The sequence below is a fragment of the Lutra lutra genome, chromosome 12 (assembly GCF_902655055.1).
Source record: "Lutra lutra chromosome 12, mLutLut1.2, whole genome shotgun sequence".
Classification (NCBI taxonomy): Eukaryota; Metazoa; Chordata; class Mammalia; order Carnivora; family Mustelidae; genus Lutra; species Lutra lutra.
In genome coordinates this window covers 91910342-91924410 of record NC_062289.1, presented here as the reverse complement: position 1 = coordinate 91924410, position 14069 = coordinate 91910342, and the positions used below count along the sequence as shown (strand labels likewise).

The 14069-nt window shown below is 38.6% G+C and overlaps 1 protein-coding gene across 3 annotated transcripts in view; it reads left to right on the top strand.

Annotated features, from left to right (window-relative positions):
- The window catches only part of TAOK3 (TAO kinase 3), a 190881-nt gene that overhangs the window by 73499 nt on the left and 103313 nt on the right, over positions 1-14069 (top strand). For all 3 annotated transcript variants that reach the window (XM_047698308.1, XM_047698311.1, XM_047698310.1), the window contains exon 2: positions 13752-13854. The gene's annotated coding sequence lies outside the window, so the exon portion shown is untranslated. The remainder of the gene's footprint in view (positions 1-13751; positions 13855-14069) is intronic.

Below are 14069 nucleotides of genomic sequence, written 5' to 3'. Positions count from 1 at the left end.
TATAATGTATTATTTGTTTCAGGGCTATAGGTCTCTGATTCATCAGTCTTACACAATTCACAGCACTTACCATAGCAGATATCCTCCCCAATGTCCATCACCCAGCCACCCCATAACTCCCACCCCCCTCCCCTCAGCAACCCTCAGTTTGCTAGGGAAGTCATTTTAAACCTTTTGATTGAATGGAGGGAAATGGACAGAATGCCTAATTACAGAAATACAATGTTGACTTAGCATTTATCTAGCATTGACGAAGAATTCAACTTCAAAATATTTCCCCAAGACTTTATTCTCAGTCCTTTTTTTTTCTCTCCCTCCTTTACCTGAGTTACCGTAGTTCCTTCTTGAGTTTCTTATCTACCTTATATAAATAATTCCAGATCTGAATGTCTAGCTGTCATTTCCCCTGAATTGCAACCTTCATTTCTTACTACTTGCTGTATATCTCTCCCTGGATGCCTATCTAGCACTTAAAAGTCAGTTTGGCTAGAAAACACTCATCATTTTTCTACCATTGAACTAGTCCCTTCTACTAAATTCCCTGTATTTGTCACAGAACAATTATCTCCTCTGTCACTTGTTCTTAGAGCCTCAGAGCTAACTTTGACTCCCATGTCTTTTCCAGTCTATTCAGCCAGTCAATTCCTGACTCTGAGCTATGTTATTATTGTGTTATTCTTGTATCCAGAGTCGTGGTATCTGCCTTTTGCTTTCAACTTTATTGCCAACATTCTAGGATGAGACTGTTATTCTTTCTGCTTTAGTAACCCTAACCTGACCTCCCTGATCTAGTCTCCTTCTATTCCAATTCAATCTTTTAAAAATATTTTTTACTTACTTTTTTCATTACAAAGTAATGTATGTTCAATGGAGAAAATATAGAAAATACAGAAAGGTAAAAAGAAAATAGAAAATGCTTATATTCCCAATACCCAAAGATACAACTATTAACATTTGGGTCTATATTCCATCAATTTTTTTTATGATGTGTGCATAGTATTTTTAAACAAAAGCTTCCCAGTTCAGCCTATATATTACTAGAGTACTATTCTTGAAACCTGAATCTAATTTAAAAGTTTTTTCATCATTTCCCAGAAAAAAGCATAAAATCCTTTGCATGATATTCAAGATCCTTGAAAATCTAGACCCAATAGACTCTTCTACCTTTGTTTCCAAAGGATTCTTGTCCCAAATCTGCAGAACTGAGGTTACTTGCCATTTCCCAAAATGCTGCAGCCTCCCATCATATGCTCATAGCATTTCCTGAAAATTTTACCTGTCCTTCGTCGAGCAGTCCAAATGTCATCTCTTCCATGAACCCATCAATCACTGGCTCATCCCCATCCCCTATTCCTTAGAGAACTGGAAATTCTCTTTCCCTCATTTGAACTTGCACACTACCTGCAACATTCACTGGTTCTAGATAATTAGTTTCTGCATTACGTATTTTTCAACACCTAGATTGATGTCTTAAGCATAATGGATATCTAGTAAGTGTTGAATAAATAAATGAATGAATGAATAGTTGAGCATTACTTCAGGGTCACGACACCTCTTAACTCATGAGAATAAGATTTTATAGATACAGAAGAAACTTAAATAAATGAAAACTTAGGTTAGAAGGAATTGATTAAAGAGACAGAATTAGATACTGGAATGCTACAAATCAAAGTTTATCTCTTAGCTTCTGAGTTGTGATATGGTTTGGGATCATTAATGAGTAGATACAATGTGAGTTGCCCATTGCTTGATTATCCTGTTTTGAATAGAAAGGGGGCCATGGTACTCCTTCTGCTTTGGGTACGGAAGAAGTACAGGTAGATATTTCTTTCTCAGTTGCCTGGCAGCTGGCATGTGGACATATGACCTTGGTCAATCAGATGCCCCCACCCAGGACTATGAATCTTGATAGCTCAGGGCACAGCAGAGACAGTTTGTGGCACCTGTGAAAGGGTGAAGAGTCTACTATAAAAGCAGGTGGCAGTGGCATCTCAGACATTTACTGTGGCGTGATCTAGAATGTGCATTTGCCCTTTTAAGGGCCTGCCCATTTTCAGAGCTTTCTGATTCATTCTGTGAGATAGCCTATTCTGATGTGTGTTTTCCAAAACCACCAAACAATTAATTCTGACACTATGTGGAGGTAGCTTCAGACCCACAAGTTAAAGGCTCAGTCCCACAAGACTTCCCCCCAAACCCTCCACTTAAGAAGCCTGCTGCAAGTCCAACTTGCCCGTGTTTTTGACTGACCAACTACATATTAGAGGTTCCCATAACCCCCTCCTCAGATTCAGTTAACTTGTTAGAGTGTCTCACAGAAGTCACAGAAACATTTACTTGTTTACCAGTTTATTGTAAATAATGTTACAAAGGATACAGATGAACAGCCAGATGAAGAGGTACGTAAGGTGAGATCTAGAAGGGTCCCCTGCACAGGAACTTCCGTCCCCATGGAACCTGGGGTATGCCACTCTCACAGATGTGGACGCATTCACCAACCTGGAAGTTCTCCAGACGCCATCCTTTTGGGGTTTTTTGGAGGCTTCATTATATAAGCATGACTGATTAAATCATATGCCATTGATGATTGAATTCTTTATCTCCAGCCCCACACTCCTCCCACGGGTCAGGAGGTGTGCCTGAACACTCCCACCCTCTTTCTAATCAGGGTTGATTCCCCTGATAACCAGTCCCCATTCCCAAAGCTACTTCATTAACAGAAACTCAGGTGTGGTTGAAAAGGGCTTCTTAGGAATAAGAAAAAAGACTCTTTACCTTTATTGCTCTTATCACTTAGGAAATTCTAAGGTTTTTAGGGTTTCTATACCAGATGAAGACCAAATATCTATTTCTTACTACAAATCACAATATAACAGCTATAGACAAATGTCTGGCCTGAGTTAGCCAGAGTTGACTTCTATTATTTGCAACCAAAACCCCTAATAATGGCTGTTATCTTTGGTACTTACACTGGAGCAGCAGCATCAATGCATTTCAACTAGCTTCCAGAACAAAAGATGAAATTCTATTGAAATGGGACTGCCCGTGCCAAAAGGTATAGGAGTGAGAGCTGTTCAATGAAACCACAGTGGGAAATGCCAAGTAATTCCCTACAACTTTTCAAATAACAATGCATGCTATAGGAATGTGATGAAGTAAGAATTACATTCATATCTGGCACATCTTCCTGCATCTACTCTAAGCTTGACATGTGTTATCTCACTTAATCCACACAGCATGCTATTAATTTCTATTCATAGAACTTAGAGAAGCTTGATAGGAAACAGAATGGAACCCTTTAGAATTCCTCAGCAGTACCCATTTATACTGGTTATCTTGAAGAGACAATGGTTTCAGTGCTCAAATTTCTGTACATCAAGGAATGTGTTAGAAAACATTTGGTTTTGTTTTTACTAACCTCTAATTTATTAATGTTGGCAACAAACCACACAAGTACGAGCAATATGAGACTTTGTCATCAGTCTCCAGTAGATTGACATTTTATAACACATTACAGTTATAGAAATCTTAAAATATTATTTATGTTCATTGCTCTTTGAAATTGTTGTAGTTATTAGACTCCCTACTAGCTCTCATTGCTAAATGAATTAATAAGGAAACATACCTATTACTGTGTCACAAATTTTTAAAAAATATTTTTATAACTTTTATGGCTCAGTGGGTTAATTATCTGCCTTTAGCTCAGGTCCTGATATCAGGGTCCTGGGCTGGAGTCCCACATCAGGTTCCCTGCTCAGTGGGGAGTCTTCTTTTCCCTCTCCCTCTGTTCCTCTCCTCTGTTTGTTCTCTCTCTTTCTCAAATAAATAAATAAATCTTAAAAAAATATTTTGATAACTTTATTTCAGTATAACTGCTTTCCTTTGTAATTCCAAGTGGTTAATTTCTTTCAGTTAAAACATTATCTGAGAAGGTGTCCGTAGGCTTCACTAGCCTGCCAAAGAGGTCAATGTCATGGAAAAGGTTAAGAATTAATTTTAGGGGCACCTGGGTGGCTCAGTTGTTAAGTGTCTGCCTTCGGCTCAAGTCATGATCCAGGGGTCTTGGGATCGAGCCCCGCATCAGGCTCCTTGCTTGGCGGAAAGTCTGCTTCTACCGCTCCCACTCCCCCTTCTTGTTTTCCCTCTCTCGCTGTGTCTCTCTCTGTCAAAGAAATAAATAAAATCTTAAAAAAAAAAAAAGAATTATTTTTTTACTGAAACGAATGTAACACCATATGTTAACTATACTGGAATTAAAATAATTAAAAAATTAAAAAAATTTTAGTTAAAAAATTTAAGAATTATTTTTATAGATAGATTTTTCTTTTTCTCCTTTAAATTAGCTCAGTGATTCCCACATTTAGCTGTCCATGAGAATTAATGTAAAGAGTTTAAAAACAAAACCATGTACAGTTGACCCTTGAACAACATGAGCTTGAACTGCATGGGTCCACTTATATGGATATTTTTTTGAGTCAATACAGCAGAGTATTATAAATGTATTTTCTGCTCCTTATGATTTTCTTAATATTTTTTTCTTTAACTTACTGTATTATAAGAATATAGTATATGGTACATATACATTCAATTTTGTATGTTATCAGTATCATGTTATCAGTAAAGCTTCTACTCAACGGTAGGCTATTAGTAGCTAAGTTTTGGGGGAGTCAAAAGTTATACACAGATTTTTTTACTACGCTGGAGGTCAGTGTCCCTAACTCCTGCGTTATTCAAGGGTCAACTGTAGACTGAATTTCTTTTTTTTTTTTTTTTTTTATGTGACAGAGAGAGAGATCACAAGCAGGCAGAGAGGCAGGCAGAGAGAGAGGGGAAAGCAGGCTCCCGGCTGAGCCGAGAGCCCGATGCGGGGCTCGATCCCAGGACCCTGAGATCATGACCTGAGCCGAAGGCAGTGGCTTAACCCACTGAGCCACCCAGGCGCCCTGTAGACTGAATTTCTAAGGATAATTTGCAGTATATGAAGTTTTGGCCTTAAATGCCCACCTTTGTACCTAACCACCCTGGGTAAGATACAACTCCATTCTAAAGTGTTTTCAAATAGATCCACAGATTCCTGGGAATTTAAAGACCTAAAAAATAGTTCTAAAAGTTTTCCGTGAGATTTTTTTTAATGTTATGTTTATTTTAATGATTATCTCCTTAAAAAATGCATAGTGGATCATGTGGATAACCTTATTAGTAAACCTCTGTGATTTACTCTTATTTTGGGAGATGAGTTTGTGTTTGCCATAGCCCCACTACCAAGTGGTACTGCTCTGTTTCAGAGTAATAAGAAAAGTATAGAAGTGGAATTAATACATAGATGTTGGGTTCTTGCCTTCTGAAGACCAGATAATGTCAAATCAGGCTGTATAAATGATTTTTCCCCAGGAGTACAGATAGAGAAAAGTGGTGGGAGAATTAAGGCATCACATGGTGAGTAAGCATGGGGCCATATTTGTTTTGGGGGTTACTGTAGAAATAAAATAATAATATCTGTTACATTAAATCAGTTTTTGTTAACTTTGATTTGGAAGGGTTGTAAATTTGGTAAGTTGTATAAAAGCTGTAAGAAGTTATTATAGTTCTATAAATGGGTAGTTTTGGTAGCTCAGGCCACAAACTTTTGAGTCCTCTCTTCCATTCTTTCTCCTCTCTTTCTTACTTAGTTAAAGCAGCAACGCCCATTGTCTCTTCCTTCTCAGTTATTCCAGAATTAAGCCACTTCTCACTAGCTCCACTGACACCTCCACCTTGGTAGAGGCTACTATCATTTCTGGCCTGGACTTTTATAATGGCTTTTTACAAGTCTCCCTGGTGTTTTTGTTTTTTGTTTCTATTTTTGTTTTTTAAGATTTATTTATTTATTTTTGGAGAGAGATCAAGACAGCACTCTCGGGGGGAAGGCAGAAGGAGACTTCATGCTCAGCATCAGCCTGAGGTGGGCCTCAGTCCCATGACCCTGAGCTCACAACCTCAGCCAAAACCAAGAGTCCAACGCTTAGCTGACTGTGCCACCCAGGCGTCCCAGGTCTCTCTGCTTTTAACTGTGCTCCCATGGAATTTGTTTTCCACACAGTTGTCAGAGTGGTCCTTTGAAATACATAAGTCACTTCTAAAATGCTCCATTGGCCTGACTTTTCTTGAAATACACCAGGCAGTGTTGCTAGGCCCTCTGCCTTGATTATTCTTCCTTGCTGGGTATCTTTAGAGCTTTTACTTTACTTCCTTTAGCCTGTAGGCCTCTGCTACCTTTTAATTTATCAGAAAGAGCTGTCCTGACCACTAACCTTCTTTTTTTCTTTTTAATTTTTCTTTATAATACTCATTATTACTTGACTTACCAATATTCACATGTCTCTCTTTACTAAAATATAAGCCTGTGAGAAAAGGGAAGAACCTAAAGCCTTGTTCAGTACTGGACATATGTTAGGCCCTTAGTAAATATTTGCTGAATGAATGAATAAATAAGTAAATGAAGTGAATAACTAAAAATAAGAAAATGTTAAGATCTGTAAGAATTTTTTTTAAAGATTTTATTTATTTGACAGAGATCACAAGTAGGCAGAGAGGTAGGCAGAGAGAAAGAGGGGGAAGCAGGCTCCCCGCCGAGCAGAGAGCCCGATGTGGGGCTCGATCCCAGAACCCTGAGATCATGCCCCAAGCCAAACACAGAGGCCTTAACCCACTGAGCCACCCAGGTGCCCCTCTTTTTTTTTTTTTTTTAAGATTTTATTTATTTATTTGACAGAGAGACCACAAGCAGGCAGAGAGGCAGGCAGAGAGAGGAAGGTAAACAGGCTCCCTGCCAAGCAGAGAGCCCGACGCGGGGCCCTATCCCAGGACCCTGGGATCATGACCTGAGCTGAAGGCAGAGGCTTTAACCCACTGAGCCACCCAGGTGTCCCTAGTTTGGGATTTGTGTAGGCATATCAGCACCATTTTTGTACTGGTCTTAACTTATGTTCAGTACCATTTTTTCCCCAAATTGATGCATCATTGATTTTGAGTTACTAGCCTCATATCACAGTATCAGAGCAAAAATTTCAGTGTTAAACTTATGAAATCCAAAGGAGCTTCTGCTTTCCCATCTGTTTCTCAACCTAACCATATTTTTTTTAATGGAGGGGGAAAATAATATCCATAAGGAACAAAAATAATAGGCATATAGATTCTGTTTATTTTGAGAGAGAGAGAGAGCATGCACATGAATTGGGGGAGAGGCACCGAGAGAGGGAGAGAATCTCAAGCAGACTCCACGCTAAGCAAGGAGCCCGATGCGGGGCTTGATTTCACAACACTGACATCATGACCTGAGTGGAAATCAAGATCCAATGCTTAATCGACTAAGCCACCCAGGTGCTCCACATGTAAAGTCCTTTTTTTTTTTTTTTAAGATTTTATTTATTTGACAGAGAGAGACAGCAAGAGAGGGAACACAAGCAGGGGAAGTGGGGAGGGAGAAGGAGGCTTCCTGCAGGAAGCTGGTTGCGGGCCTTGATCCCTGGGATCATGACCTGAGCCGAAGGCAGACACTTAAGGACTGAGCCACCCAGGCGCCCCCACATGTAAAGTCTTAAAGGGTGACTCAGAATAGTCTTCTTCATAATATTTAACATCAGTTGACCCAGGAGTAGACTAAAAGTTATCATTGTTGTGATCATCAGTAAACCCCAGCCCCTTTTGCATTATTTGCTGAGTAGAAATTAGATGACTTTAAGGGTCCCTTTCCAGTTCTCCAGTGCTGTGATATGTGATTACAATGAGCTACATGATCATAGTGACATAAAAAGCAACTCGCATCTAGTTTTATTTTCAAAATGAAAGTACTATACAAATGGTTTCTTACTTCAGAATAACAGTTGAATATTAATGCCAGACAGTGGCAGCAACTAATCAAAACAGTTTTCTGTTTCTTTCTTTAAAAACAATTCTCTTGGGGCGCCTGGGTGGCTCTGTGGGTTAAAGCCGCTGCCTTCGGCTCAGGTCATGATCTCAGAGTCCTGGGATCGAGCCCCGCATCGGGCTCTCTGCTCAGCTGGGAGCCTGCTTCCTCCTCTCTCTCTGCTTGCCTCTCTGCCTACTTGTGATCTCTGTCTGTCAAATAAATAAATAAAATCTTTAAAAAAAAAAAAATTATCTTGGGCGCCTGGGTGGCTCAGTGGTTTAAGCCGCTGCCTTCGGCTCAGGTCATGATCTCAAGGTCCTGGGATCGAGTCCCGCATCGGGCTCTCTGCTTAGCAGGGAGCCTGCTTCCCTCCCTTTCTCTGCCTGCCTCTCTGTCTACTTGTGATCTCTCTCTGTCAAATAAATAAATAAAATCTTAAAAAAACAAAACAAAACAAAAAAATTCTCTTCGGGGTGCCTGGGTGGCTCAGTGGTTAAAGCCTCTGCCTTCGGCTCAGGTCATGATCCCAGGATCCTGGGATCAAGCCCCGCATCGGGCTCTCTGCTCAGCAAGAAGCCTGCCTCCTCCTCTCTCTCTCTCTCTCTGCCTGCCTCTCTGCCTCCTTGTGATCTGTCAAATAAAAAATAAAAATCTTTTTAAAAAAAAGTTCTCTTCAAGTCTGTATGGGTAGTTGTGTTGCAGTAGGGAGAAAAACTGGACTAGTTCTGACTTTGAAAAAGTTCTATCACCTATTCGTACTTCATTTTTCATTGCCGTAAAATAAAGATTTTACCTGCCTCTACCCTTGGGAGCAAGATGATGAGTGAAATAATAGGAATTTACATGGGCTAATTTACAGTGAGGTTGAAGCTTCAGAGCCCCTTGTTTGCACCAGCCCTTTCTGAGGCCCTAATATTTATTTCTGTGTGGGAATTTTATTAAAAAATTTTTCTTAAATAGACTCCCAGATTTGTTTATGCTTCAGTGTACATAAGAACTTAATCTACCACTACATACGCAAGTGTTACAAAATATTTTGGAGTAATAATAACACAGAAGTCCAATTTTATGTTTGATTAAGTTTTTCTTGCTCACCCTCCGATATATAGCGAAATAGAAAAACTTCTTGGTGTTTTGAAGTCTGACTTAGGTGGCTTGATTCAGAAGGGAAGTTTTCTGAAGTAGGAAATCAGAAGACCTGGATTTAATTTGGGATAATGCTACTTATGTAGGTGTGATTAGACACTTAACTTTTCTGAGATTCAGTTTAAAAAAAAAAAAGTTGAAATGTCTCAGCTTTAAAATCTTTCCAATATGAAATATTGTGATTCTTACTCCGTAATGCTGAAATATTGGGGTCTTTCAAACCAGTTGTCTTCAGGTTTATTGTTGAAGTAGTGTGACTACAACACCGAAAGTCACCTAAAATCTTCTGTGACTCATCTTTCTTGAAAGTTTCTGGGAAAAGAGAAATCATGAAAAATATTTATATTTCTACTTTCTATCAAGCGTTCTTCCTTATATTACGTTAGGAGGTCTGTGAAAACTAATTTGATTATCATTGTTGAAAGATTGCCATTTCTTGGAGTAAAGAGTGAAGAAAATTATTCCAGTTGCACATCTCTGATGAAATCTTCTCTAAGCTGGCTGGATAGTTCAGTTGGCCCAAGGGCCCAAGACCAGAAATACTGCATTCTTGGCACAGTTCTCAGTTCTTACTATAAATGCAGTACCTAAGGTTGCAGGAGGTCAAGGAAGAGGGAAAAATAATTCCATGCGTATCATTTCATCTTTAGTTAATTCTTAAAATGCAATCCTCTTGAAGGAAAAATGTCCTCGTTCGTGTTTTGGGGGAAGGATGAATTTAGAGATTGCTTTGAGAGTAAGACTGAGATGGAAAAGGGATTTCAGCAGATTTTTATAGAGTACCTTCTATATAAAGATGTCAGAGGGCCCAGCCATTTGACTCTTAGGTATATAAGACAACGTAGGTCCACACAAAAAACTGTAAAACAAGCAGTTATAATAGCATTATTCATAGTAGCCAAAAGGTAGAAACAACCTCAGATGTCCATCAGCTTATAAGTAGATAAACAGCACATGGTATATTATATAATGTGGGGTATTATTCAGCAGTTAAAGAAATTAAATACTGATTCATGCTACCGCATGTATAAACCTTCAAAACAGCATGCCAAGTGAAGGAAGCCAGTCACAAAGACCATTCAAAGGAAATGTCCAGAAGAGGGAAATCTATAGAGACAGGAAGTAGACTAGTGGTTGCTTAGGAATGGTGGCGTGGTAGGATAATAGCTAAAGGGTATAGGACGTCTTTTTGTGGTGATGAAAATATTCTAACATTGACCATGGTGATGAGTGCATTTACAGGTGAATATACGAAAAACCATTGAAATATAGAGGTGCCTGGATGGTAGTTAAGTGTCCACCTTCAGCTCAGGTCAAGACCCCAGGGTCCTCGGATCACCCCCTGTAGAGCTCCCCGCTCAGTGGAAGGCCTGCTTCCCCCTCTGCCTGCCGCTCCCCCATGCTCTTGCTTTCCCTCTCTCTGTCAAATAAATAAAATCTTTTAAAAAACAAAAAAATACCCCATTGACTTATACCCTTTATACAGGTGAATTGTATGATATGTGAATTATATCTAACAAAACAAAAACCAAGCCAACATGCTTTTTGGAAAAAGATGTCATGGGATAGAATGATTAATCAAAACATAGGTTTAGGGCGCCTGGGTGGCTCAGTGAATTAAAGCCTCTGCCTTCGGCTCAGGTCATGATCCTAGGCTCCTTGGATCGAGCCCCACATCAGGCTCTCTACTCAGTGGGGAACCTGCTTCCCCCTCTCTCTCTGCCTACTTGTGATCTGTCTGTCAAATAAATAAAATCTTTTTTAAAAATTAGGTTTAGACAATGTATCTTCCTCTAAGGAAGCCCTTGTCATATAGTTAAAGTACTAATATATATATGTATTTAAAACTGAAGCAAAGGGGGAAAATGTAGGTCTTCTACCAGAGGTGGTGTTCTCCTGGACTGTAAGAATAATTGGAGGTTGGATATTCCAGTCAGAGGGAACAGCAAAAGCAAAGATAAAGATATGAAAATGGAACTGTATAGTAGTTCATTTTTCCTGATTATGAAGTTGAAGAATTTTGGTTAGAGTAGTGGTTTGAGGCCAGTTTTGAATATTAGGTAAAGTTACTCTTTATACTGTAGGCCAGGATTTTGAGCACAGATGTGCTCTCTCACCTTTGCTTCAGGAAGATGATTATGGTAATAGTGTTTTTAAGATGAATTGCAGGGGCGCCTGGGTGGCTCAGTCAGTGAAGTGGCTGCCTTAAGCTCAGGTCATCATCCTAGAGGCTTGGGATCGAGCCCCGCATTGGGCTCCCTGCTCAGCAGGGAGTCTGCTTCTCCCTCTCCCTCTGCATTCCCCCACGCACTTGTTCTCTCTCTTTCTGCTCTCAAATAAATAAATAAAATCTCCAGAAAGAAAAAAGGATGAATTCCAGAAAAGATAGCCTAGACTCTGACCAAGTAGAAGCAGAGAAAAGAGATGATAAAGTGGAAAAAGCAAAGAACCAGAAAGATTTTAAACAGAATTGTGAATTAATTGAGACAAGGGGTGGGGAAATGTCAAAGTTAATGTAAGGTATAAGTGAGGGGAGATGCCAAAAAGATACTTGAAAATATGGGGCTGGAGCTTGGAAAGGATGTCAGTACAGTTTAATGCCTTAGCATTCCTGGAAACCATTGAATGGGCAGAAGTTAGGAGAGCAGCTTGCACTCACACACAGGGCTTCCAGGCAAATACTTGGAGGAACTTTCATTTAGAAATCAGAGAGAAGTGAAACTATAAGAGGCATAATTTGGAAAAGGAAGAAAAGACAGTTTTATGGAATGAAATATACATTTATAAAGAAACAAAGGAGCTTGTGGAATGGAAGAAAGCTGAGAACATCCCTTAGGTGCAACAGTTAAACGTCAGAGGATACTTTTCAGCCTCAGTAGCAGGTGCAATCTTCCAGCAGAGGGGGGAAAAAGGTAAAACTAAGAAAATTCAATTCCTAGAAGTCATACAGTTTATTTTTGAATGTTTATAGAACTATACAACCATAGAGAACAAGTTTTAAGAAAACTGTGTAAAAATGAAGTATTTAGGGAAAGAAAGTACTGAGCATGCATGTCCATAGCATGTCCAAATCAGTGCATCATTCCTCTTGCATTTGAAATTAAGACGTGAGGATGTTAGTAAATGCCTTATTTTAAATTACTTTCTTAGAAATCTTGAAACTAGCGTTCGAAGAATTTTTTAGTTTATTAAAGCTATAGTCAGGCTAGATTAGCAAGATATGCGGACATGGGAGTTATTGATTGGTGTGATGTTTGATGGTTGGGTAAAATGTAGTATAAAATTCAGGTAATAATAGCTACCACTAAATGTAACATTTCACAGCCCTAGAATCAGAGGGAATAATAAAAATAATGAGAAAGATTAGTTTATAAGTATAGACATTAGAGGAGATGGGGATTCCTCAACAGGAAAAATGTGAAAGTGGAGGTCAATACCTTTTTGCTAGTTTTTAACCCCCTCTATAAGGCCTTCATCTCCAAAGCAGTCAGGTGACCTAAAAATTATTTCAGTATCCATATTATATGTTTAAAATTGTTATGTTCTTTAACTGAATAACTCTAGTTCTAGAAATCATTACAAAGAAAGCCCTAAAATGTAGATGAATAATATGCACAAAGATCTTCCAAACACAGTAATATTTAATAGTTCAACAAAGAGTTGAATTCAGCCTTGGCTTCTAATTGTGGAAAAGGAGTTGTGATTGAATAGGAAGATATATGCTGGGAGATACACACTGAGCAATCATTAGAATGATCTTTGTGAACAGTGATAATATGGCAAAAATGCTTGTAATCTAAAATTAGATAAAAGAGGTAGACTATGGAATTATATGTATATATGATCTCAACTATGCATAACAAAATAAATATGAGCATGAATAAATAAATACGAACGTGAAGAGTATGTCAAATTGTTAAAGAACCTTGTCCTGGGTAGGATTATAAATTTTTCTTCATAATAGTAATTTAGTTCCCAGATTTTCTACATTGGTCATATATTTCTTTAATAGATGATAAAGAATAATCATCACCCCCCAAATGCAGAAGACTGGTTATAGGAGAGCCTAGGGATGGGCAGATAGATGAGCCAATGTAAGTCATCATGCTGACTGGAAAAGCAATTCTAATGTAAGCCTTACTGACAATGAGTAGCATCACTACATATTGTCAGATGAGTCCTGTCTGCTGGTAGACTCTGTTGAGTTTCCCTGGACTCAAACCAGTGGATGTCTCAATATAGATTCTGAAATCCAAGGACACTTTTTTAAAAAATTTTTGTTATTAACATACATTATTTGTTTCAGTCTGTGATTCATCAGTCTTGCACAGTTCACAGCACTCACCGTAGCACATACCCTCTCCAATGTCCATCACCCAGCACTCCATCCCTCCAACGCCCCTCCCCTCCAGCAAACCCTCAGTTTCCTGAAATTAAGTCTCTCATAAGGGTTTGTCTCCCACTCAGGTTTCATCTCGCTTCATTTTTCTCTCCCTTAAGGACAGTTTTGTTTTCCTGGTATTGCTTGTGAGGGTGTAGCCAGAGTCTTTGATGTACAGATCTTACCTTTTACATTTGTCATTCACAAACAGATGAAGATAAGATTTTAACTTTGTAGTATTACATATGTGTAAAATCTTAAAGCTACCGTATGATCAATTGTGGTTTCTTTAATTTTGCTTTTATAGTTAAATATTTTATTCTTCTTTTTCCATAGGTGCACCATAAATGCAGAAGACTGAAGTTTTAAAAGAGGACAAAGAGTTTGCAGCTAAGATGAATCTGAGCAATACAGTATATTTTGTGCCTTTCACAAAAAGGTATTGTTCATAGATCTGTGACAAAGCTTTCTCCTACAAAATGGGAAGAGATTGTGTCTTCTGGTCTTTCTATAATTTTATTATATTTGTAAGAAAAAAGGGGAAGTGAAAATATTAATAAAATTGGGATAAAAACTTATAAAAACTTTTTAGTTTCAAGTTCTTTCCTTATAGATTTTCATTACTTTCAGTCACAACTTACAATTTGGAAAAAT